At 42.1% G+C, this 27,032-nt stretch overlaps 2 long non-coding RNA genes across 2 annotated transcripts; one reads left to right on the top strand and one right to left on the bottom strand.

Moving 5' to 3' along the window:
- Positions 1–1,352: 1,352 nt before the first annotated feature.
- LOC120398895 lies at positions 1,353–21,061 on the bottom strand. Its single transcript, XR_005594778.1, has 3 exons — positions 20,958–21,061; positions 3,607–3,768; positions 1,353–1,453 (listed from the first exon to the last, which is right to left on the bottom strand). It is a non-coding gene; the product is annotated as an uncharacterized LOC120398895 (long non-coding RNA).
- Positions 21,062–21,134: 73 nt separating this feature from the next.
- Positions 21,135–26,719, top strand: LOC120398896. The gene is made up of 4 exons (XR_005594779.1): positions 21,135–21,221; positions 23,592–23,660; positions 25,310–25,930; positions 26,605–26,719. It is a non-coding gene; the product is annotated as an uncharacterized LOC120398896 (long non-coding RNA).
- The last annotated feature ends 313 nt before the right edge of the window (positions 26,720–27,032 follow it).

Here is a 27,032-nt window from a genome sequence, read left to right as displayed (position 1 = left end):
TGCGGCATGTGGCTCATTTAACCCAGAAAGGCTGGGACTGCACCTTGTTCACACTCAAGTAATGTACTGAAGAGGATGTCTTTGCACAGCTGTGGTCATTGCATCTTTCACTGACAGTTATGTGCTCTCTTTGTATACATGCCTGATGATGGAGATTATCAGATCAGAAAGCAATAGAAAGACTTTTCAGGAAAAACAGGCATGACCATGGGATGTGGTTTAAGTTTTACTTACACACACACACGTGTGCGCACGCACGCAGAAATAAAACTAGAGTGTGTTTCTGGTACTTTATCCAAACCCCCACATTCCAATAGGATTCAAATAAATTATTTCAGTTTTGAACTCTCTCTACTTGACCATGTTCTTGCACTGTGTAAAGGAGCTGAGTAACATGGGGCCAGATTTTAAAGATGCAGTTTGCATGCACCCAGCTTTTTTTTTTTTTTAATATATAGTTGATTCGCAAAATGGGAGCAAATGCAAAAACTTTGTCTTTAGAAATCTGGACCCAAACCCTCAGCTCTCTATGGACCCCTTTGAGATGATCCAACAGTGCAAAGGGGACATAGTACTAGCTTAAACTACCAAAAGGAGGATTCCTTCAGCAAGGAGAGAATCCACTGGTGGAATAGAGCCTCCAAAGTGCACCCAATGCTACTCTCCTTCATAGCCCCTCATGTAGGAGAAGAGTCATGGCATGGCAGTTTGTAACAAAACCATTCTTGTCCCGGATAGGCCTGATCCTATATGAGCAGTGAAGCATGGAGATTGACTAGTGTGAAGCTCCGTTTAACCCAAACTATCCTGAAGTCTGGTGCCATTCACAACTCAGCCAAATGCAAGGATCTTGCTAAACAAAATTTTCAATAATGTTCCAAGTTTATCAAGTTTGGTTGATAAAGATAACTCTGCTGATATAATATACTTGGACTTCTATGTGGCATTTGACTCTGTACTGCATGACGACATTTTCATTTAAAAACTAGCATTACTAAAAATCAATAATGTACGTTAAGTAGATTTTAAAATGGCCGATAGATTTCAAAACATAATTGTTAATGGGGAATCCACATTAAATGAGTTTGGAGGTTCTATTGGAGACCTGCAAGGTTAGTGTCTTGACCCAAAGCTATTTAACATTTTCATCAAATTTAATTAAAAGAAAATATAAAATCATTGCTTATAACATTTGAAGATTCTAAAAAAGTTAGAATGGGGAATGAATAAATAAGGTCACTCACTCCAAGCTATCTGCATTGCTTGGTAAGCTGGATGCAAACAAACATACATTTTAATATGGCCAAATACAAAGTAAAACATTTAGAAGCAAAGAATGTAGGTAACACTTACAGGATGGAACATAGTGTCCTGGAAAGCAATGACTCTGAAATGGACTCCGGGGTCATGGTGGGTAATCAACTGCATATGAACTCCCAATGCTATGCTGTGGCTAAAAGGGCAAAATTGCAATCCTTGAATGCATAAACAGGGCAAGATCAAATTGGAGTAGGGAGGAGGTATTACATTTGTATATATCATTAGTAAGACTACCGACATACCATTTCCAGTTCTGGTGCCCACACTTCAGAAAAAGAGATTGAAAAATTGGACAGGATTCAGAGAAGAACCATGAGAACAATTTGAGGACTGGAAAACATTTTAAAATCTCTCACTGTATGAGCTCAGTCTATTAAATTTATCAAAGAGAAGTTTAAGAGGTGACTTCTGATAATTGTCTGTAAATACCTACACAAGAAAAAAGAATCTCAGGTAAGAGAGCCTTCTACTATCAAGCAGGCAAAGGCATAACAAGACCCAATGGCTGGGAGTCTAAACTTGACAAATTCGAGCCAGAAATAAGGTAAACATTTTTAAACAGCGATGGAAATTCTTCGTTTAAACAATTTATCAGGTTCTATATCATTTAAAAAATCTTTAAATCATGATTGTCTTTCTAAAAGCTCTAGTTCAGCCACAATTAGTTGTGGTTAATACAGAAATTACAGGACAAAACTCTATGGCTTGTGTTATGCAGAAGGTCAGATTAGATTAATACAATGGTCCCTTCACCATTACCATCTTTCAGTCAAGGCCCTGTTAATGTGTAGTTATCAATGCTAAAGGATTCAGTCCATTAACAAGACTAGACTATTGTCCAATGCAGAAAGTACAGTATAGTGATTAGCATTGGGAAAATATTGCAAAATAATTTCCAACTTATTTATCAAAACATTTGGATAAATTTACTTTGTGCTCAGGCACCTTATAGTTTGCCATCCACAAGCACTGTTTTCAAACGCCATTTGTGTGTACTCTAGCTTCTGTTTTATAAAATATATCACTATGTTGAACGACAAATCAGGCCTACTTCTCACCTAAATTACATTGAAGTCAATGAAGCTGCTGTAGCCATGTAATTTAGGACACAAAATAGGCCCTTTAAACCATGAGCTTGTGATCAGATATATGTGCTCAGATCCCCCTGCAACCATGAGGAGCCCTTTTGACTTCAGTGAGACCCACACAGATACAAGGAGTCTGCCCACACTGATACAATTGCAGGCGTAGGGCCATCATTTTCAAGTTTTTCTCCCCTGGGTCTTTAGAACAAGACATTTACAAATGACTAGTGATTTCAGTGCCTCTAGTGCCTTCACCTCTCAGATTTTAGGTGAAGCTGTCAGAAACTACAGATCCCCCACACTCTGAATATCAGTGCCTCCCCTTAAGATTTCTCAAGTTGAGTGCCCAAAAACTGAGGCATCTAAAATCACTAGTCACTTCTAAAAATCATGGCCTTCTTGTCTATCATAGTGTTATCAGAATTGTTAACCATGAGACTTCCATAGCATAATGTGGTAAATTAATCAGATTTTCAAATGAGTCAAAGAACTGCCAATATTTTTGATAAGGTTCAGTTCCTTGTTCTTATATTATGGTGATGAAGGCTGTAAAAATGCCTATAGACTAATACATTATAATAGTTTCTGGATCCCCTCTCCTGCACTCACATGCTGTAGCCCTGTATGCAGGTAGACATCTATTTCTCTCTCTCAAACACACACAGCTCTTCTCCCTTCTTGTCAAGCAATTCCCTTGGTATTAAAAGAAAAGGGAATTCTGGATAGGACTTATCAGAAGCCATTAGTGTATTAGTGCCCTTTATAATTGCTGCATTGTTCTCCGAGATGCCAGCTGCCACAGGAATAACTGAAACCACTGATTTTTTTTAAAACTTTTGTAGAAGATTTGTGATTTTTTAAAAAAAAGTTAGTCTTAATTTTATCCAGCAAAACAGAGAGAAAAGCTAAACAACCCAGAACAAACAGAACTTCTTTGAGATGTCTAGCAGAAAATTCCCTGGTGGAAGCTTCAAATAGCTATAATAAAATTGATTTTTAGAGGTATAATATTTTGTGATACTGTAGATTTTAAAAAAATGTACAATGTTGCACACATACTGTCTGCAACATAGTCTCAACAGTAAAAACAAGCATTGTAATCAGCATTAAACAGAAATAGTAAAAATTGCCAGTATAAACGTGTTCATTCAGTAGTGATGTATATACAATCAGAAATATCAAAAGATTAAGTCCACCTCACCATCGCCCTTTCACATCCTTTTGACTTCTCTCACTCTACGCTTTTTTCCATGCTGCCCTCCATGCTTGGAATAAGATTTCAGTCCCAGTGCTCTAGACCGTTTCTCTTTCCTTATCTTGTCCAAATCCTTCTGTGAGGCCTATGAACAGGGCTATTTTCTTTCTACCTCGGTGTAAAAGGGAAAGCAGTGAGTGAAAGAATTTTGAAAAGAAACAAACAGTGGTACTGTTAATTTGCATATAATGATCATAAATAGCCATATATTTTCAGTGCAACTTTCATTCAACCTTCATTCTTTTCTTCCCACTACTCCCACTCACTGAGTTATGTCTAAAATTTGGTCCCAATCCTACCATTGATTGTGCACAGATAGTCAATTGAAGGGTTGGGGCCTTAGATTGCAAACTTTGTGGAATGGAGACTCATTTATTCAGTGAAGCATCTGGCACACCTGAGGCACTGAATACATTTAAAAAAAACACTAAAGTGGGACTGGATGTTACAAAAAGCATATACTACTTGTTTCAGTACAGTAATATGACAGCGACAAGCAAGTACTGAAAGACTATAACTTAGTCATCTCCAAAGCTACAACCAGCTGGAAAGCAGTAGAAAAAGTAAACAGCAACAACAACAGATGCACAAAAACCACAGACACATAATATCTTGAGAAGTAATAAAGGCTGAATACCATCAATTTTCCTTCTGTATTAATATAAAAAATATATATTAGAAGTCATCTGTTTTCCCGAAAAAATAAATAAATGAATGAATTTAAAAAGTTTCTTTCCTGTTTAGTTCTCCAATCTCTCTACATCCCTTCTTCTCTCTTTTCCTCTTTCCTTTATTGTTCTCTCTCAAACTTTCTAATTCCTCGGTCTAAACATAAGGATCTCTTCTTGGGTTAGAGTTTTTCTTTTTTGTTTACCTGCATATATAGTTGCAGACTTTCATTATATGATGACCACTAGTAGTTTGTTATTTAAACAGGGATCCAGCTGGCAAGGGGAAGTCAAGACACTGAGTGTGCCCATGTCATGGCACTAATGACAGTTTAAGAAAGAGGAGAACTGCCAGATGCTAACTGAAAACTGCAGAGCCACGTGCCCCAGTTACATGCCAAATGGATGACCTTGTGTTTATATTTAAAATGAAGCATAAGATAGCAAATGTTAATAATGGCAGATGTAAAAATGCAAAATATGGATGTTGCCAACCCTCACAATTTATTGTGCATCCCACAGTATTTGGTGTTTTTCTTAAAATCTCAGTTCTTGGAGTGATGTTAATTTGTGCCAATCTCAGCTTTCATTTAACAAAATAAAAACCTTGAGAACATGACCTAACTGCGTATTAAAGATTCAAAACTCAGAAGGCAAATAAAGAACCAAAATTGTTTCTTAAAAATAAACTCTCATGGTTTCTAAGTCACTCTCTCAATTTTGGCAGATTTAACTCAATTTTGGGGGGATTTGACTCATTGTTGTGAATACTTGGGGATGGCACTATGAAATCACGACTAAGTGCTTGGATTCAGTCACTAGGAATTGCCTTGCAGTGGGAAGAGTATAACATGTTCTTAAGAAAGAGTACATATACCTAAATAAATTGTGCTGTGCCAATGTCTACACTACGTGGTCTCCAGAAAGATATTAATGAAAACAGCAACTCAACAATCTAACACAGAACATGACACAAAGGCATGTAACCAGCCTACAGGGCACTGTTCTGGGTATTAGTGAGGATTTCTAGTCTTGTTGGGTTCCGGGAAGTGGGCAGATGCAAGCCCGCCCATGGCTAAAGAACCCTCCCCCAGCCTGTGGGGAGGATCCACTGAGCCCAGGACACAACAGAAAAAATACCAAGGAGGGTCAAAAATAGGAAACCTGAAGGGGACACTGAGCAGAGGACCCCGGACAGCACCCACCGCTCCTCAAAGGTATCGAGGGAGAATTTCTAGTCACTGGCAGGCAGGGACATAATAGTCTACAGTAGACTATATCCATTACTCACCCCATCACTGAATTCTCCTACCCTACTTCGAAACCTGAGCTCCCCTCCCTGTTGCTGTTTTCTGACTCTTCCCATAGGTCAGGTACCAGTATACTGGTACCTGGTTATACTGGAAGATCAAGCTGTGCATGTATATTTCTCATACTGGCCTGGCAACCAAGAGGTAAATGCAGGTATTGCTGGCCCGTGCTGATTGGTAGCCTCACAACAGCTGGAAGAATAAAACAGCTGGGAAGCAGAGGGGCAGGGTGGCTGCCAAAAGAGCAAGCACTGGAGAAGGAAACTCCTGCCAGCAAGCTGCTGAGAAGCTGTCCAGAAACAGAGACAGGACAATCAGATCTACAAGAACCAAGGGAGATAGGAAATTGCTCAGGGCACAGGAGGAGTTGCTGAGGCCAGATTCTGCTTGGCTGGATTATGGGCCCTGAGCTGGAACACAGTGGAGCGAGACTTAAGAACTGAAAGGGTTTCCAGACCCCCTGAACATCAGGACCAGCTGACCCCACCAAGTATAAGGGGAAAACACTCATACCCCATCAGGACTCCCCCCTGCCATCAGATCAAGTGAAATCCAATACAACGCTCCATCTGGCCAGTCTGTTCTGCCATCCAGAGCCCTGCCTTCCAAACAGAGACTGAGGTTCAGCCTCCTGAGCATCTGCAGCCACACCCCACATCCTGACACAATGGCAGTCACTCTACACCTCTTATAAGGTGTAATGACACTACCACAGCTGAGTGATCAAAGCAACGTTGGTATCTGTGCATCATTTCCAGTAGAGATGAGACACTAAGGTTCCTGGCAAGGAGACCTTTTCTCAGTACCTGAATAGACATGTGAAATCAGTCACAAAGATTGTCCTTAGCCTTACCCCATGCACACTGCTCTGTGAATAATGGGTATTATGAAGTATAGGGTGTGCACTATGTCTGAATTAATGTTAAAACAGCAATCTAAACCGTTGCAATTTACTGCCTTTTGAGTGTGTGATAGTTCAGCCTTAGAAGTTCATTAACATTAGATTTTAGCATTTAGCACCACACCAAGTCATTTCATACAAGTTTACAAGACCAGTTTTTCTTTATATACTTAATTACGTCTATATTATCTTCTCAAAGGAGAAAACATAACAGTGTGGCATAATTTTGAAATATTCCCATTGCACATGAGAAATGATGCTAAGGATGAGTTATGCAGGTCATCCCAAATAGAGCCATGCTATTCTACAATACAGATTTTACATTATTTTGGAATATAATAGTAACACTCCATAAATCATGTAAACTAACATTTGGAGTAGAGTTAATCCCATTCAAATTTTTACAGAATATTTTGAAATTACTAATTAGAGGATCTCTACATAAAGAATGATCTACAAACTCAACACATGGCATGACGCTGAAGAAAGATGAGTTTCCAGTGGTCTAGACACATACTTCTATCAATATGAATACAAGGGAAGAGACGTAGACGTGTTTGGCTCCTACACACATCTTAAAATAACGTAACTAAAGTTTATGTATTGGCTACTCCCAAGTCAATATGTAAAAGAAAATCAATGTGGTATTGATATCCCTCCTCCTTTCTAACATCAATTATTATAATTCAAGAAGGTATTTACTGTCCTTTTAGTCTCTTCCTGATAGTGTCTCCATAATGCAATATAAAATCCTTGTTACATATTATGAAGCCCGGAGCAATATAAAAACTCTTTCCACATTATAATTTACATGAGAGAGAAATAACTTCATATTAGCCTTAAGATAGACCGGGGTAGGCAACCTATGGCACGCATGCCGATTTTCAATGGCACTCACACTGCTTGGGTCCTGGCCACCGGTCCAGGGGCTCTGCATTTTAATTTAATTTTAAATGAAGCTTCTTAAACATTTTAAAAACCTTATTTACTTTACATACAACAATAGTTAGTTATATATTATAGAAAGATCTTCTAAAAACGTTAAAATGTATTACTGGCACGCAAAACCTTAAATTGGAGTGAATAAATGAAGACTCGGCACAGCACTTCTGAAAGGTTGCCAACCCCTAACAGAGTGACTGTATAGAAGAATAAAAATGTGTCTCTCTAAAAGACTGGAGGTAAAATCTTAGCTGAAAATCATTTCTGGTACCTTCAAGGATTCTGCTGAATTTGTGGGATCCAGTTTGGCTTTATCTGCATCTAATCAGTGCCTACTTTCTTTGCTATTGCCCTCAGATGGGCTCAGCAGTTTGAAATACTTAGATGGTTTCTGATATTCAGATATAAAAGTTTCTTGCCCATCTTCACATAATTTAATGGTCAGAGTTTGCCCTTTGTAACTGAAGAATTTGAAAGGAAATCACTGTCTGTATTTCAAACTTTCTTACCTCTATTATCTGTTTAAACTATTCCCCTTTTTTAATTGTCAAAGCTGAAATATTATCAAAGACAGACAATTTACGTCCTTATGTCAAATGTTAAATAATTTTTGCTGCTCTTAGAATCTTCTCTTTATTAGCACAGTTATGTTCTCAAATATTGCAAAGCCTGATGTTCCACAGTTGGAGGGATGAAGGTGCAAAAAAAAAAACACAGGGCTTTATGTACTCAATTAATCTTAAAAGAAATTTTCTGGCTCTTCCAGGGTGCTGTGAAAAATATTTCAACTACTTTAAAACATCACCCTTTTCCCTCTCCTTCTGCAATAACTTTCACATTATTATGGTTAAGTCTCTCTCTATTTTCAATAACTTCACATTATTTTTGTTAGTTTGAGGTTAGTAAACTGCCACCAGAACAGGAGATGAGCCATTTTGCTATGATTCTGCAGCTGAGATTATGCCACTCATGTCCCTCCCTGTCCTATTGCAGATCAAAGATTAGCTTTTGTAGATCAGCACTAGAACTGGTTGGGAATTTTATATTAAACATTGTGTCAGAAAATGCTAATCTGTCAAACAAGTTTTCACAGAAACATATTGGTTTCTATGAACATCTTGTAGGGAAGGTTTCTCAGCTCACAATGGAATTTCTGGTCAGATAGAGAGGCCCATTCCAGAATAGCCCAGGGATGTGCAAGGCCCAGGTGAGTGTCCTGAATCACGCACAGCAGGGAATTCCACATACAAGATGAGTTCCCTAAGCAATGAACTACTGGCTATTTTGGGTGTGGGTCTCTCTCTTTTTGACCATAATATAACAACATTTAACATCCCAGTGGTGGGAAGAACACCTCAACAGCCCAACACTATGGCATTTAATTTAAAAAAGGGGAACTACGCAAAAAATGAGGGGGTTAGTTAAACAGAAATTAAAAGGTACAGCAACTCAAGTGAAATCCCTGCAAGCTGCCTGGACACTTTTCAAAAAGACACCATAATAGAGGATCAACTTAAATGTATACCCCAAATTAAAAACCACAGTAAAAGATCTAAAAAAGAGCCACCGTGGCTTAACCACCATGTAAAAAAAGCAGTGAGAGATAAAAAGGCATCCTTTAAAAAGTGGAAGTCAAATCCTAGTGAGGTAAATAGAAAGGAACATAAACACTGCCTAATTAAATGTAAAAATGTAATAAGAAAAGCCAAAGAGGAGTTTGAAGAATGGCTAGTCAAAAACTCAAAAGCTAGTAAAATGTTTTTTTAAGTACATCAGAAGCTGGAAGCCTGCTAAACAACCAGGGGGCACCTGGATGATCAAGATACAAAAGGAGCGCTTAAAGACGATAAAGTCATTGCGGAGAAACTAAATGGATTCTTTGCTTCAGTCTTCATGGCTGAGGATGCTAGGGAGATTCCCAAACCTGAGCTGGCTTTTATAGGTGACAAATCTGAAGAACTGTCACAGACTGAGGTGTCACTAGAGGAGATTTTGGAATTAATTGATAAACTTAACAGTAACAAGTTACCAGGACCAGATAGCATTCACCCAAGAGTTCTGAAAGGGTACGTCCAGACTACCCACCAGATCGGAGGATAGCGATCCCCGAACGTGCTCCCCGTTGACTCTGGAACTCCACCAGGGCGAGCGGTGGAAACGGAGTCGACGGGGGAGCCGTGGCCATTGATTCCATGCCGTGAGGATGGGAGGTAAATCGAAATAAGTTATGCAACTTCAGCGACGCTATTCCCGTAGCTGAAGTTGCGTATCTTACATCGACACCCCACCCCCCCCCCCAGTGTAGACCAGGCCACAAAACTCAAATGTGAAGTTGCGGAACTATTAACTATGGTTTGTAACCTGTCCTTTAAATCGGTTTCTGTACCCAATGACTGGAAGATAGCTAATGTAACGCCAATATTTTAAAAAGGCTCTAGAGATGATCCCAGCAATTACAGACCAGTAAGTCTAACATCAGTACCAGGCAAATTCGTTGAAACACTAGTAAATAATAAAATTGTAAGACACAGAAGAACATACATTGTTGGGCAAAAGTCAACATGGTTTCTGTAAAGGGAAATCGTGTCTTAATCTATTAGAGTTCTTTGAAGGGGTCAAACATGTGGACAAGGGGGATCCAGTGGACATAATGTACTTAGAGTTCCAGAAAGCCTTTGACAAGGTCCCTCCCCAAAGGCTCTTATGTAAATTAAGTTGCCACGGGATAAGAGGGAAGGTCCTTTCATGGATTGAGAACTGGGTAAAAGACAGGGAACAAAGGGTAGGAATTAATGGTAAATTCTCAGAATGGAGAGGGGTAACAAGTGGTGTCCCTCAAGGATCAGTCCTAGGACCAATCCTATTCAATTTATTCATAAATGATCTGGAGAAAGGGATAAAAAGTGAGGTGGCAAAGTTTGCAGATGATACTAAACTGCTCAAGATAGTTAAGACCGAAGCAGACGGAAGAACTTCAAAAAGATCGCACAAAACTAAATGATTGGGCAACAAAATGGCAAATGAAATTTAATGTGGATAAATGTAAAGTAATGCACATTGAAAGAAATATCCCCAACTATATATACAATTTGATGGGGGCTAATTTCACTTCAACGAATCAGGAAAAAGATCTTGGAGTCATCTTGGAGTCTGAAGACATTCACGCAGTGTGCAGCGACAGTCAAAAAAGCAACCAGGATGTTAGGAATCATTAAAAAGGGGATAGAAAATAAGACGGAGAGTATCTTATTGCCCTTGTATAAATCGATGGTACGCCCACATCTTGAATACTGCGTACAGATGTGGTCATCGCATCTCAAAAAAGATATACTGGCATGAGAAAAGGTTCAGAGAAGGGCAACTAAAATGATTAAGGGTTTGGGACAGGTCCCATATGAGGAGAGATTAAAGAGGCTAGGACTTTTCAGCTTGGAAAAGAGGAAACTAAGGGGGGATATGATAGAGGTATATGAAATCATGAGTGATGTAGAGAAAGTAAATAAGGAAAAATTATTTACTTGTTCCCATAATACAAGAACTAGGGGCCACCAAATGAAGTTAATGGGCAGCAGGTTTAAAATAAATACAAGGAAGTTCTTCTTCACACAGCGCACAGTGAACTTGTGGAACTCCTTGCCTGAGGAGGTTGTGAAGGCTAGGACTATAACAGCATTTAAAAGAACCTCCATGAATTTATCCAGTTCTAAGTCCATTAATGGCTATTAGCCAGGATGGGTAAGGAAGGGTGTCCCTAGCCTCTGTTTGTCAGAGGGTGGAGATAGATGGCAGGAGAGACATCACTTGATCATTGCTTGTTGGGTTCGCTCCCTCTGGGGCACATGGCATTGGCCACTGTCAGTAGACAGGATACTGAGCTAGATGGACCTTTGGTCTGACCCAGTATGGCCATTCTTATGTTCAGTGATGGTCTAGGGTTACTTGATCCCGTGTTAGTGCAGGGGGCCAGACTTGACTTCTAGAGGTCCTTTCCAGCCCTACATTCCTATGATTCTATGCCAAATGTTAATCCTGGAAGACATTTTATGGCTCCCCAGAAATTATTCACACACATGCCTGAAAAGTTTCCTCTGTTACAAAATTTCATGAAAGAGTTCAATTTTGCCTAATCTCCTATGTTTATTCCCCCCCAATTTTTTAATTCAAGTATGGATAGAATACAGATGTTGCCTCTCAGTTCAGATAATGACTATGGGTAAAATGCCAAACACTGAAAGGAAAATAGATAGGCAACAAGCCTTTCAACTCTCAGGCTACACAGACCTATTTGCTGGTACCAGCTAAGAGAAAAATGTCTTGTTTTTTATTTCATTTCATTTCAGGCCTTTTAGAAAACATTACGAACAATGGGGGAAGAGAAATCAATTCATAAATATTTTTAAAAGTGTCCAACAAATATGGATATGCATACACACTTAGTATGAATGTGGATTGCAAGCTGGTTTTCACTATAACCCCCCTGCCATTTTCACATAATCATATTTCTGATGACGTTTTCCATGCTTCGTTTCTGATCTAAAATAATTTTTTTCCAGAAAGCTTAAACAAAATCCTTCCAGCCATCTGAATTCATTGGGGGTGGAAACAAAAACACATTCATTTTTGAAAGATGTTCTACCCACACTTTTTTAAAGAGCAGGCTATGACAAAAACTGCTTGTAGTAAGATGAGGCCCTGAAACATAAACTCTTGTGTCAGAGGCCTAGTCTGAGGCCTAAAGCCTGAACCAAAGTACTTCCAGGCATTGCTAAGCAAAAGCTGGGCTGTAAGCCAGAGGCAGGCCTCACTCACAGAAGTGGTGAGAAGAGGAACTTGTGCCAAGATGATGTCAGGACACTCCATAGACATAACAAGGAATAGGCAGGTGCATCTTAAAGACAGGACAGCATGATGGATAGATCTGTATGTTTGGAACAACATGATCAAAGGGGAGACAGCACCCTAATGAGCCAAGAGGCTGTACCTCAATACATCAGTAGGGATGAGTAATCTGTCCTGTAACTGCATAAAATTAGGTCCCAGAGTGCGCATCTTTGTCCAGCCTAGGGGGCAGTGGAAAGTCCCAACACCAACTGAGCTGTGTCCATTGCCAGGGGACACAAATTCGTAGTATGTCCTGTAGAGTCTATAAGAAACTATTACTGTGCTTCGTGTGACAATAAACCTAGATCGGGTTCCTTCGTACCTTACTAGAGTCTGTGGTCTTTGGGGGTTCTCTTGGGGTTTGCTGTGTCTGCGCAGAGCCGGGGCAGCACACAGAGGGAACACGCACGCAGCCAACTGTTATCATCGAACAAGAGCAGAGCACCACACCGGTAGCTACTAACAACACTGTTGAAGTTAGAAATATATTATTTACTACTTGTATTACCATAGCACCCAAGATCCCCACTTCATTGTTTTAGGTGTTGTACAACCACAGAACAAAAAGACAGTCCTGTCCCAAAGAACTTGAAATCCAAGTATATCTGAAAAATGTGACACACTGTCATAACTGAGGACTTGTGCGTTTGCTTGTTTTCAAACAAATTGCTTTGACTTTAACAATGCAATGAGCACTTAAATTGTAGTTCAAGAATGCACACAGCATTTTTTTACATGTGCACATTTAAGAAAAGATGAAGGGGTTAAATAATAAAGGTTGTATGTTCAAACTTAATCCTCATATTTGCTGACTTTAAGTTTACACAGTTAAGCACACAAAAGTGTTGTTCCATTACCACCCCTCACCTTGTAAAGAAGTGATGGCCGGTGTTGGGGTACCATTAAAAGCAACTAAATATCGAGACCCTAAAACTGAGGCATCCCTCAAAATGCAGGCATGGGAAAAATTCTAATTAAGCTTCTTTGTAATAATTCAAAACGCAAATAAATAAAGAAACATGTTTTAATATAAGAAATGTTGACCTTAAAGAATGTCTTCTATAATTCCCCTCACCCCCAACAGATTAAAGGGTAGAAGGGGATAATACACATATACTGACTTATAACCTTGAAATATAAATGGTATAATTAAAAGCCTTCTTAGCTATATTTCAATTATTTGTAACAAAGTATATTGAATGAGTACAGATGAGGTAACACTTAGGCCAAGTCCTTGCTGGCCTAAATGTGGTTTTGCCAATTCTTCTTTTGCATGGAATTGCGAATCTGCTTAAAACGTTATTGATGACAGAACAAAGATAACAGGTGTTCGAAAAAATAAGTACGGTAAATGATATCATTACATGTAAAGATATGTACCCACTGCCCTTTTTCTGGGAAGAGCCAGGGCAGGTGACACAAAATGACATGACCCAGAAACTGCAAAACCAAGCTGGAAAAAGACAGAAGTTGGGTAACTGAAGCTTATGCATGCATAATGTACAACAAGGGTTCTCAAACTGGGGGTCAGGACCCCTCAGGGGGTCATGAGGTTATGGGGGGGTCACAAGCTGTCAACCTCCACCTCAAACCCCGCTTTGCCTCCAGCATTTATAATAGTGTTAAATATTAAAAGGGTGTTTAATTTATTAGGGGTGGGTCTCACTCAGAGGCTTGTGATGTGAAAGGGGTCACCAGTAGGAAAAAAAAAAAAGCCTGAGACCCACTGATGTACAGGTTACCTAAAATCCAAAGTGATGATGTGCTGAAAGCCAAATTGGATAAAGGTGAAGTAATCTGTAGTGTAGAAATGTATAAGAGACCCAAGTGACTGTTGGCCCAGACTGAAGAAACTCTGGACCAGAAACTGAAAAATGCGACCAAAGGACCAGATCAGTGGATCAGAGAAGGCAACAATCATCACGGAAGGTGAAAGAACTTCCTGATGCCCCAGAACGTGGTAACTAGGGCCCATTTATCAATTCTGTCTTGTCTGTTATTATTGGTCTGCCTTCAGTGCATGTCCAGACACTATATGTGACAATTATTCTGTCTGAAATTGTATAAAGGCAAAATTGATTAAGCCTAAATTGGGTGGACTTTTGACTCAGTTTCCCAACTTTTACCCCCAAAAGTCAGAGTCGGTAACTCTGGGTTGCTACAGGAATGGATCAGCTTACAGCAAAGGTGAAAGGTAAGAGTCCTCCCCTTTCTCTCTTTCAATAGAAGAAAACCTTTAAAATAAAAGACAATCAGATTTTAAACCAATGCATAAAAAGGCCAAATCTGTTTGTTGCTTAGCAACAACTATATGCCTTGGGCACTAATTACTTGTCTTGTGCATTGCTCCTGTGAAAGACCAAGTCATTGCTCTGAAACCAAGGGCAAGGCTGTGCCACCTAGCACATGCAAACTTCACCTAGGATCTGATTTTTCTCCAATAAAATGCCATCAGGACCACAAAACACTCTGCAATCAACTCATTTTAACTTTGGTCTTTTAGACTAAGTTCTTTGGGGCAGCAACTGCCATTTATTGCATATGTGTACAGCAGGGCCGCCCAGAGAATTCCGGGGGCCCGGGGTCTTCGGCGGCGGGGGGCCCCGCTCAGGGGCGGCTCTAGACCCCAGCGCGCCAAGCAGGCGCGTGGGGCGGCCCTTTCCCTGGGGGGCGTCTTCCCGCGGCTCCGGAGCCCGGGACGAGCGGACCTGCCGCAGGCATGACTGCGGCGGGTGCCGTGGTCCCGCGGTTCCGGTTGACCTGCCGCAGTCATGCCTGCGGGACGTCCAGCCGACCCGCGGGACGAGCGCCCCCTCCGCAGTCATGCCTGCGGCAGGTCCACTCGTCCCGGGCTCCGGGACCTCAACCGGAGCCGCGGGAAGATGGGAAACACTCCAGGGGCCCCGGAAAACACTCGTGGGGGCCCCTGCGGGACGCGGGGCCTGGGGCAAATTGCCCCTCTTGCCCCCCCCTCTGGGCGGCCCTGGTGTACAGGGCCTAAAACATAGTCCAAATATGGTTGAGATCATTAGGCACTGCTGCCATGTAAGTAACAAACATTAATCACCATCACCAGCTAGCTTAGCCAACATGCTGCTAGGCAGCTGATCCTGCTACAGACACTGAAGCACCTGACAGCTTTTCTGCAGCTGCAGGCTCTTAGCTTGCAGTGCTGGTTTGTAGAAGACTGGGCCATCCAGTTACCAACTTGTAGGAGGAAGAACATTTGGCAAATCTTGAACTGCAGTAGAAACATTCAGCACTGGGGCATCTGGCAGCATTTCTCATGGCTTGTTTGGAATGAAGAAAAGTCTATGAGAGGCCACTCCTGCTCTCCAGTCCCTGCCCTCTCTTTCTCAACACAACCCACTTCAAAACATCTTTAATGAGCTGAAAAATTTGACACTTGAGTCAGATCCCTTCTGCCACCATCATGTAACCTAGGTGAGAAAGGGAGGCCTTATACTTAGGACATTGGGTATATGGAAAAGGGAATTAAAGAAACTAGCTGAGCCAACTCATTTATCTCCTGCACATTCTACAAGGGCTGGCTCCAGGGGTTTTGCTGCCCCAAGCGTGGCGGGGAAAGCAGCCACGATCGCGATCTACAGCTCTACCACTGCCGCTTCAGTCTTCGGCGGCAGTTTGGCAGCTGGTCCTTCGCTCCCAGAGAATTGCCACCGAAGACCTGGACTTGCTGCCTCTCACTGTTGGCCGCCCCAAGCTCAGTGGGCTGGTGCCTGGAGCCGACCCTGCATTCTACAACTTGCAATATCCACCCAGAGCCTGACTTTTATAATGCCTTTCACTTAATACACCCTTAACTCCTCATCACAACCAGGCTTGTGCCCAGATTAGTGAGCTGACTAGACCACCTTCCAGCTCTGCCTCACATGTAGACTTGGAAAATGTGGTCCTTAGCATTGCAGCCTGGTGCACTCAAACACACACACATATACACCTGTTGGTCAGGTTTGCCAATTTTCGTGCTGATTGCTGATAACTCTTAGGATGTCTGTAAAATGGCAGGAATACCATCTTTCATTAAAGACAAGAGGCTTTAAAAAAAAGGAAACCCTACAGCTTGATTACCCTGACCTAAAAATCTCCTAATATGTAATTCTTGCATTCAGCTGTAACTTTGCAAGATTACTCCTGCTGAGCTGCAATGCGCTTATTTTTTATTTTATTTTAATTCCAACTTGTCAGGCACAAAGCCATGAGGTAGATGTTCGAACATGATGAAAAGAAATTCATTAGCCCAATCTTTCTGCCACAGCATTCTCACTAAGTGCTCCAATGGGTGAAGAGACCCAGCATGTGGCCAACCAAACTGTCTTGTAAAATAAAAATAAAAATAAAAGGGGGGGTGGGAGAGAAAAAAATTCTGACATTTATTTAATGATCATGTGGTTTTGTGTATGTGAAAGTAAGGATCAAAATCAGTATCCAGAAACAAAAAGAATTAACATTACATTAGTACCCTTGTTTTTCCACTAAGCATTAGGCAGTGACCCAAGCAGTGAACTGATGTACATGCCTTGGAACCTTATTTAAGCAAGGGATATGGCAGGTGGTGTAAATTTGTTCCTTCATGTTTTACTGCAGGTCAGTGAGACGCTTCACTCCTAAAGTTGAACTGCTTATCTCTACATCTTCCATCTGCAGCTTTCCTGATTCTGCTATCCATGATCCATTCAAGGATTCTTATCTCCAAACTGTTTAATCCTTTGTATTGCAAAAAGTGATTTATATCCTGTTACTTCTTTTCTATCCCCACTGCTATACTTTTTTCCTAGCACTCCCTGGCAATTTTTGTCTCCCTCAGAAACTGGATGTGCAGTTGTTAGCCATCTCCCTCCCACCTGCTTCTCATAAGGGTCTCAGCATTGCCACTGGCACCTGTCCTGGGGTGAAATCTCGCCTCACTGGAGTCAACAGGAGCAGGATTTAATCCCTGGTCCTGGAACTTTTAATCAGTTTCACCTTCTACTTGTACATTGTCAAGTAATTGTGCTATTCACTTTCTGTCTGTACTTTATTGACAGACAATCTTTATGTAATTGTCAAGCATACAGTACACAGGTTTCTAATGAATACTAGCTTCATACAATAGGAGATTAAATTTAGGACTGCAACAGAAAATAGACTGCCAAATCCCTGATTCAACTTCTGTTTTCAGGTTTTTTTAAAGTCCTAATACAAATACCCGCAAGACTAATTTAGCAAACATTGGCCTGTCCATAGCAAGATATAAACCTTACAATGTACTGTAGCATAATTAATCAAGTCATCATTGGGTAAAAATAAAAAAGACCTAGTTTAAGCAGGGCTGCCGGGGGTGGGGGGGAGAAAGTGAGGCAATTTGCCCCAGGCCCTGGGCCCCACGAGAATATAGTATTCTATAGTATTGCAACTTTTTTTTATGGAAGGGGCCCCCAAAATTGCTTTGCCCCAGGCCCCCTGAATCCTCTGGGAAGCCCTGAGTTTAAGAAGAGAAATTCATTTTTAAAAGGGATTGAAATCAAAGAAGTGCAAACACATTTAGAACTACAGGGTATACATCCAAGGACAAATCTGACCATGAGGCCATTGGAAAGATCTGAAAACATGGAAATGAGGCATTTTAAAGTAAACTGTTATTATTTGATCTCTAAACATCTGAGACATTTTAATAGGGAAAGTTGTGCTCTAAACACTTATTTATAAAAGCTGGTTATTTTGTCCCTTAAGTGTTGTCTGGCATTCTCAGTGCAGCTTTTGAATTATGGTTTTCCTACTGCACTTTCCTTCCTGCCCACCCATCCTTATTTCTCATAAAAGGAAAACATCAGCATTCAGTTTGCATCAGCCCAGCCACAGAACTGCCCATTAGACAGTTTTCTCAATGTTATAATCTCTGACACCCAGTTGTCAGTTACCATTTAACCTAAGGCAGGCAAATTAAAGTGACACACCAAAACTTGGCTTTTTTTTTTGTTTAATTTTAAAAAAGCCACCACCCCATCCATATATTTACACACGCGCACACACACCGCCACAAAAGTCCATCGAGTCACTCTTCCAATAAAGACATTGATACTAAAACCAAAAGCTTGCTGCACCATAAGCATTGAAAACTCCATATTTATTCTTACAGGGCAGTAGAGCACAATCAAAGTATTACTGATGAGAAATCTTTAACAGTACTTTGTACTTCCACAGTGCCTTTCATCTGAGGACCTAAAAGTATTCTACTATCATTAAGCACCAGAACAGTTGGTGATGTATGTGTTGCATCTATTTTTATAGAGGAGGACACTGAGGCACAAAGAGGTTAGTTAGTTTGCTTACAGACACACAGACTCCTTGGAATAGCTGGAAAGACCTGTGTTCTAATCACAATACACAGCTTCTACATGCATGCTGGAAAGAAAGGCCCTGATCTTGAATGAGCTCTGGACAGGTAGATCCAAAATGACTCATTCAAAGAGGAAAAATTACTTTCCCCTTGCTTAGATACTGGTACCTTCTTATAGTTTGTTTCCTTACTCTTGAATCCCACCCTTTTTGCCCTTTCAGGTTACTATTATATAAATTTTATTGACTGGAGAACACTTATCTCAAGTTTACTTTTTCTTCATGAAGTCACAGACTGAATTATAAGCTTTTAAAAATGAATTTATCCACTTTTAAGTTGCTAAGAATCCATAGTGTTCAATTTTCAATATAGTTTTACTTGTTACCATGATCAAATATTTTAATTTCTTCTACATATTCTTAGGCAAAGGCCCTGAGCTGAGTCACTTATTCAGAGAGCTCTGTACTGAGGGCAGAGAAGAGGCAACTAAAGAACTATAGGCTAATACACTATTCAGAAGTTTTCCTTTAAAAAAAAATGCTTGTGGTGACCTTTCACTTTGACCAATAATTTATCTAATACAAAAGTTTAATCTGCTTTATAATGTTAATTAATAGGAAATGACTATCCAACTCTTGTAAGTTTATCTGCAGCAATTAAACATTTGCTTCTCCAGAATTTCTCTTTCCATTGATCAGACTTAAAGTGCAATTCTAGAAGGTCACAAATAGACTTGTGCCATTTCACTCACTTTCTATTAGAGATGTATCAAACTACCCATGAACATTCATGCTGTATATCACTGAACACAAATGGGCCCAATGACCTGTAGACAACAAGGGTATTGAGCAACCTATTAGACATGCTGACAAAAATACAATATTTGGGTCATATTATACAACATAAAAACAATTACTTTCAGGAGTTTCACTAAAAGACAAAGGTCACTAAGAAGTGCAGCCCAGAAAGAGAAGACCTCAGTTTTATTCATCAAATGTGGCACTTGTTAGAGGTGACATGTTTCTATAAATATATTTTTGCTAGTAGCTACTAAAATATAGCACTCTAATCTGAAGGGTCGCTAAACAGCCTGGAATAGGTCAGGAGACCTGTTCACAAACCACAATTAAATTCCAAGTATATGACTCTGCACAACAAAAATTCACAGTGGCCTTGTGGCTTTTTGTTTTTTTAAATCTGTATAAAACCAGCATGAGCTCTCATATACCACATACATCATTTTCTGAGACAGGGGGGAGGGACAGCTCAGTGGTTTGAGCATTGGCCTGCTAAACCCAGGGTTGTGAGTTCAATCCTTGAGGGGGCCACTTAGGGATCTGGGGCAAAAAAAATTGGTCCTGCCTAGTAAAGGCAGGGGGCTGAACTTGATGACCTTTCAAGGTCCCTTCCAGTTCTAGGAGATAGGTAAGAATAGGAGATATACCAATTACCTAGCAATAGGTTAGGTGACATTTTGACAGCAGAAGAAATTCAGCATTATCATTTATGACAGGCCACATGTTGTGATAAAAAGGGAGAAAATAAAGACCAAATAAAGCTTGTCCCTAAAAATCAGGGGCAATTGAGAGACACAGCTTGGGGCCCCCATAGCATTTTTTTTTAAAGAAAGTATTTCATACCAACACATGTCAACATATACTGAGCCCTACTGCCAAAGGGCACATTTGAATGAATGAAAGAGGAAATCTCATTAAATGCTGAAAGCAACTTCAAATTACTATGCATTTTCCAATACAAGAGCCAATAATTATATTAAGTTTCCTCTAATATAGTTAAGTATATCTCATTACAACCAATTGAGAAAGTACAATACATTAACCCAACTGAGGTATTTTATGCACAGAAAAATTCACTAAGCCCTGCTCACACTTCAGCTCATTGTGAAGCATGTCAGTGATCATAATTTTTTATCATCATCATCAGAGTGCATTACCACCTTTTACATGACACCTTCTCAACTGCCCCTATTCTATGGGATTTGAGATATAAATGTTTAGTCCTCCAAGTCCTTGAAAGTGGATGCAATTCATCCACAGGCAAGAGGTAAACTTAAGTCCATCTTCACCTTTTAAACAAAGTATTTCAGAAATTGTGACTCTAGAAAAATGGCTTAGAGTGGCTCCATAGTCACTATGTTTCACTGATTTCTATTTCAAGTATTCCTAGTTGGGCAAGTAAAAAGTAGTAGTCCTCTCCCTCCCCACAGGGTAAGTTTGTAAGCCCCACAAACTTACCCTGTGCTCCAAAGAGTCAAGCTGAGATCTTTCCACTAGTGATAAAGATTCTGCAAGCCTCAGATCCATATGTCCTCAGCTACACCTGTGCAGGCCCATTAGATTTACATTGGTTTCCAAAGGTGTCCCAGAGGGCATAATTTGTAGACAATGGGGCTGCACACTTGTCATTCAAGGCATAATTTGGCCTACCTGCTCTTCATTACTGGCAATGATGCACAAGCTGGAGTTAATCCAGGCTGAGCTTGCAGAGCTGGCAGTTAGGTAAAGAAAACTCCTTTTACTGGCAAGCTGAGCATATTTGATATGGAATCAGTGAGACAGAATATATGGAACTCACTGTGTCATTCTTGGAGAGTGACTTTATAGGGCAGAACCACTCTGGCTAATGCATACCTGCCAACATCCCTAAAAAACAGTAGATTGGAAATTTGCATACATAAAGCCAGAAAGGGGTGAAGGGGACAGAGCAAGATACCAGTATTGAAATCTAATCCCTATCCCATTCCTAGCATTTTATTTTTAGCACCCTCTTCTAAGCATTTCACCCTGCTAGCGCCCCGGCCCCCAGCATTCCACCTACCAACACTTCATGTTTAGCACCCTCTCTAGGCATTTCACCTCCAGCCATTTCATCATTCTCCCATATAATCTCCCATCTGCTTCATCCCTCCAGCATTTTTAGCACCACCCCCCAGGCAATTCACTCCTCCAGCACGCACCACAGCATTTCATTTTTTAGCACCACCACACTAGCACCCCAGCACCAAACATTTCACCTTTTTAACATTTTAACACTCCAGCCTGAGCCTGGCTCAAAAACCCACTTTGTATTTTTAATGGGGGGAAACCAAAATCACCCCCAAAAAACAACCAACCAAAAATGCAACTATGATAGAGAACTCCCTCAAATAACCTACAGTCATGTGCTTAATTAATGGTTTGCTGTGTCTGGAGAAGCAGTAGCTAAGACAACAGAGAGCACAGACAGCAGGAAATTCAGAGTATGGAGGCTGCATGGAGCCCCATGTACTCTACCTCTGTAGGGCTAACCCTGTATTCCCTGCAGGGGTGGCAGAGCCTGCCCAAAAGTGGGGGGGGGCAGGGGCCAGAGCCTCCCATCCTCACCCTTCCTCTTCTGCCTGGGGGCCCCTGGCCAAGCCAGAAGCCAGAGTGGGCCAGGAGCTGTGGACTCTCCACTTGTCCAGGACGGGGGGAGGAGGGGGTCAAAAGCAGCCCATGGCCTGTGTCCCTAACCCACGGGGCCCCATCCAGGGCAGGAGAGTCCACGGCTCCCCACAGCTGCCCACACAGCTCTTACCTGGACCCAGCTTCAGCTGGGAGGCAGCATCCTGGCCATGGTAAGAGCTGTGTGGGGAGCAGTGGGGAGCCGTGCCGCAGATCCGCTACCAGCCTGAGGTGAGGGGGTCAAGAGCAGCCCCTGCCCCGTGTCCCCGCCCTGCGGGCCCTGTCCCTATCCTGCCCCTTCTCTGAGGCCCTACCCCCCCTCACTCCAGCTTCCCTCCATCTGTCACTCACTCTCCCCCACCCTCACTCACTTTCACTAGACTGGGACAGGTGTTGGGATGTGGGTGGGGATGAGGGCTCCAGCTGGGGCTGTGGGCTCTGGGGTGGAGCCAGAAATGAGGGGTTCAGGGTGTGGGATTGGGGTGCATGAAGGGATGCGGGCTCTGGGAGGGTGTTTGGGTGTGGGAGGGGGTTCTGACCTGTGGCAGGAGGTTGGGGGATAGGCTCTGGCCAGGCAATGCTTACCTCAGGCAGCTTCTGGTCGGCGGTGCAGCGAGGTAAGGCAGGCTCCCTGCCTGCCCTATCTCCGCGTTGCTCCCAGAAGTGACCGCCATATCCAACCCTTAGGTGAAGGCATGGCCAGGCAACTCTGTGCGGGGCGTGCTGCCCCCACAGCTCCCATTGGCTGCGGTTTCTGGCCAATGAGAGCTGTGGAGGCTGTGCTTGGGGCAAGGGCAGTGCAAAGAGCTTCCCTGATTGCACCTGAAGCTAGGGGCCACGGGGACATGCCAGCCACTTCTGGGAGCTGCAGGGAGCCAGATCAGGCAGGGAGCCTGCCTTAGCTCTTCTGCGCATCCAATTGGACTTTTAACAGCCCAGTCAGCAGCACTGACCGGAGCCACCAAGGTCCCTTTTCGACCAGGCGTTCCGATCGAATACCAGATGCCTGGCAACCCTACGCCCAGGGCAGGTGGAGGGTCCACAGCACAGCTCCCCACAACTGTCTGTGTGGCTCTTACCCTGGCTAGGCTGTGGCCCCCAGGTGGAGCTGGGTCCAGGTAAGAGCCACGCAAGGAGCTGTGCTGTGGACTCTCCACGTGCCCTGTGTGGGCCAGGGGTGCTGCAAGGTGGGGGGACGGGCTGGGGGCTGCTCTTGACTCCCCCCCACCCTGGGCAGGTGGAGAGTCCATGGTGTGGCACCACTGCCAGCCTGGCTGGGAGGCGGGGCCTCAGGGGGAAGAGGAGGGCAGGGATGGGGGCGGGAGCAGGGCCCCTGCCAAAAACTGGATGGATCAGACCTGTCCACTTTCAAAAAGTGGGAGGGCCATAGCCTCCTTGCCCCCCACCCCCATTCTGGTGCTACTGATTCCCTTCTCTGTGTTGCAGGGCCAAAAGTCCCCCAGTCACAGCCAGGTGTACTGCAGCTCAAAGCCGGAGCACCTCCAACCCCACCAGGTACTGTACCCTGCATTACAGAAGTTACACTATACATGGTATCATTATGGAAAAGGGGCTTGATTGCCCCTGGGAAAAGCCCAGACCGCAACCAGCAACTGCAAACATGATTAGGTTGGGTGCAACAACAGCCATGTGCTGCTCACTATAAATCCACCCACCGATGTACCTGTGAATCCATCACACACTGTATAATTAAATCTGTACCAAAGACTACCCACCCTTATTAGGCAATCTCCTGTCTTAAGAAGCACCCCAAAATATCCCCAAATGTTGGTTATAATAAAAATTTGGATACACTTCTATTAAAAGACCATCTTCATTAAGTAATCAATTACTGTAGCTTGTTTGAGTAGCCATTTCAGACAGGTTTCTTAATATAGAAATATATCAGTAAATATATCAATATAGATTTTATATTTGACACTTTTGAAATATTTTTGGTTTAAATCTAAGAAAGCCTCAGTAAAGAAAGGATAAGTAGCATAATGAACCCTCCTGATACATTTGGGGAACTGGAGGGAGTGGGGGGTCCATCACCTCCTGGCAAGAGGAACAACTTATTGAATGGTGGAGAGCCACACGCACATGAAGAAGATGGTGAAGCATCGACATTGTGAGGGAAAGCAGTGAACATTTTGCAACAGAGGTATAGGGATTTACGCTTTGCTTCCTTCCTTCTGCGCACCACTGCCATCTTCTGCCCTGGTAATGTCACTTGTACTGGTAAATAAACAATCCAAAGCAACATGTTTAGTTGATAACACATGAAGTGAACAAGGGAGCATGGTGCTGACACTAAATATTAGAGACCTGACAGGACACAATGTTGCTCACTTTGTCACAGCTACACCTGTATTCACCCCTCTTTGGTCCACCAAGGGCACCCATGCTCAGACTTCCAGCTCCCCAGTTGTCACCTCTCTTGGGTGGGGGCATACATCCCTCTACCTCCTGACTAAGGTATTTCCAGGCTGCAGAGTTCCCTGCCTATACTGTGAAATTCCCAGCAAGTCAGACTGCCTAAGCAAGCCTGATTTGTTTTTCTCATCAGAGGCTTTAAAAAACATTGCCCACAATTACAAGTAATTGCCCAAGGTTACAAGTTACCACACAGCTTTTCCTAAGCAAGCACATTAATTCTTAAGGTGAAAGTATTAGAGAGAAAATATATTAAAACAATAAAAGAACCTATACACATGCTACTAAGCTTACCAGACATCCCCCCACTGCCACCAAGTGTTCTGGCAGGAGTCAGTGCTTCAAAGTCCACCAAGGGTTTTTTCTGTGGTTACAAGTTCATAATCACCTTGGCTCAGAATAAGCACATCCTGAATCTGAAAGTCACTCCTCTATACAATTGGGCCTCTGATCTTGTCCTCATGTTATCAGCAGAAAAAGGTCTTCTTAGGGCAAAGCATCAAATTGCTGAGTTCTTTAATAACCAAAGGGGGAACATTTGCATACACCTTCCCCTAGAGATTTCCTGGAAAACCCACTTAACTTTAAAAGTTCATTCTGGTCTGGCACTATGACAGAGTAGGAATTTTCTGTAAATATTTTGTATTAATACTGTGTGTGCCTCAGTTTCCCCCATATGCAGGATTTGTCACTTAGTGGGTGGCAAATAGCTGTTTACTTTTGGGCAGGGCTACCACACAGACGTGACTGATGCCTGGCTGTCTGGGGCCTGGCCCCCTGTCATTGGAAAGTCCATGAAGACAATGGCAAAGCTCAAACATTTAGACATTTACTACCTAGCAACTAACAACCATGGAGGTCCCACCCCTCTGCAGGAAGCCAGCCACGTTTGACCAGCTGGACCACAAAGAACTGAGGAGGGACTGGCCCAGAAATTTGATAAAGAGGACAGAGTGGGAGCCAAGGGTGTATACCGCTTGTCTGGGGCTTTGGGTAACCAGAATGGTTCTATGCTGTAACTTCATTTTCCCTGTGCTAACCAAGGACTTTCCACACTGTTCCAAACATCTGATAAATCCTACTGCTTTTACAGTGCTGGCTGAGAGTCACTGCAGACGGTGAAAGTGGGAGTACTTTGCTCCCTTTGGGAATGCAAGTCTCTCTCAGGTGTCCAGCTCAGATGGACTTGCTGAAGAGAGCTCACAGCATGAAGGAAGGGTGCTAAAGGTTCCGAGGTCTGTTCCAAGGAGGCAGTGAAAACAAGTGGCTTACCTTAGCAAGAGTATTGCAGTACACTCATCTGTTCTCCATAATGTGTACAGCCCAATCACCTCATGAGGGGAATGAAGGTAAATAGGACATTACTGTAGATCTTGAAGCCCACCTAAAAGGGAGTGCTGGGGCTGGGAAGAAGAAGAAAATGAGAAAATCAAAAACGCATGAGGGCTCCAGCCTTTCTTTTTATATGATCTGGGTCATTTGCAGCTCCTCAGCCCTCCAAAAGGACCAGCGAGAATGGGGTCTTACACGGAGAATGGCGCCCCAAAGCATGGAATTGGGATGAGAGTACATTCATTTTACTTTGAATTAATGTAATAATTTCTTAGTGGGGTAGGCAGTGCCTCAAAGGTAGAACTGAACCTGTCCCTAAAACTTCACCTGATTCAAAAGTAACTTGAAAGCCTCCTGACCATGCAAATGACAGTACTATAAGTGCCTGTAAATTGAATTATTTATCAACAAGATACTCAGTTTGATGTATATGTCCTCAGAGCAAAAATATAGCAGAATGAAAACCAGTTCAATAGTATTCTCAGAGAACCCATATCCCTTTCTTTAATGCAAAGACAGGAATAAAACTGAGTACTATAATGCCTGATAAAGGATAACTATTACTTTCCAATAAGGTAAATGGCACAATACTGATTTCACAGTAATTTGGCATAAAGCAGGCTTTCCTGGTAAAATTAAAAGGACACGGTGTATGGGAACCTCTTCGTATTGATTCATTCCTTCTTTTCAGGCATGAGTGCTGCTGGAACAGATTGTCTCTTATAGTGCAAACCCCAGTGACATCTGATTCACCCACTGGCAGCCATCCAAACCTATCTGGACAAGCAGGCCTCACTGAACTGGGGACTTTAGTTTTTTTTCCTCTGTGTTTATCAGCAGTTTCATGCTGTTGAAGTGATCTTGGCAGTACCATTTGCAGTAATCCCTCACTCTTTTTGTGCCATTGTTGTTTTGAAACACAGCTTTCCTTGCTTTCTCTAGCTTTATTATCTTTCAAGGCTTGTGTCTATGAAGTATGTGTAATTAAATCACATTCTTTATACAAGCATGTTGTACAAAATCAATATACTGTAAACAACAATACAATTTTTAAAACCACAATTACATTAATTAGCTGTCTAGGAAACCTTAAAATTAAAATGCCAGTATAAACCCTGA

Source organism: Mauremys reevesii, linkage group 2, assembly GCF_016161935.1.
Source record: "Mauremys reevesii isolate NIE-2019 linkage group 2, ASM1616193v1, whole genome shotgun sequence".
NCBI lineage: Eukaryota > Metazoa > Chordata > Testudines > Geoemydidae > Mauremys > Mauremys reevesii.
This window is presented reverse-complemented; position numbering and strand designations above follow the sequence as displayed.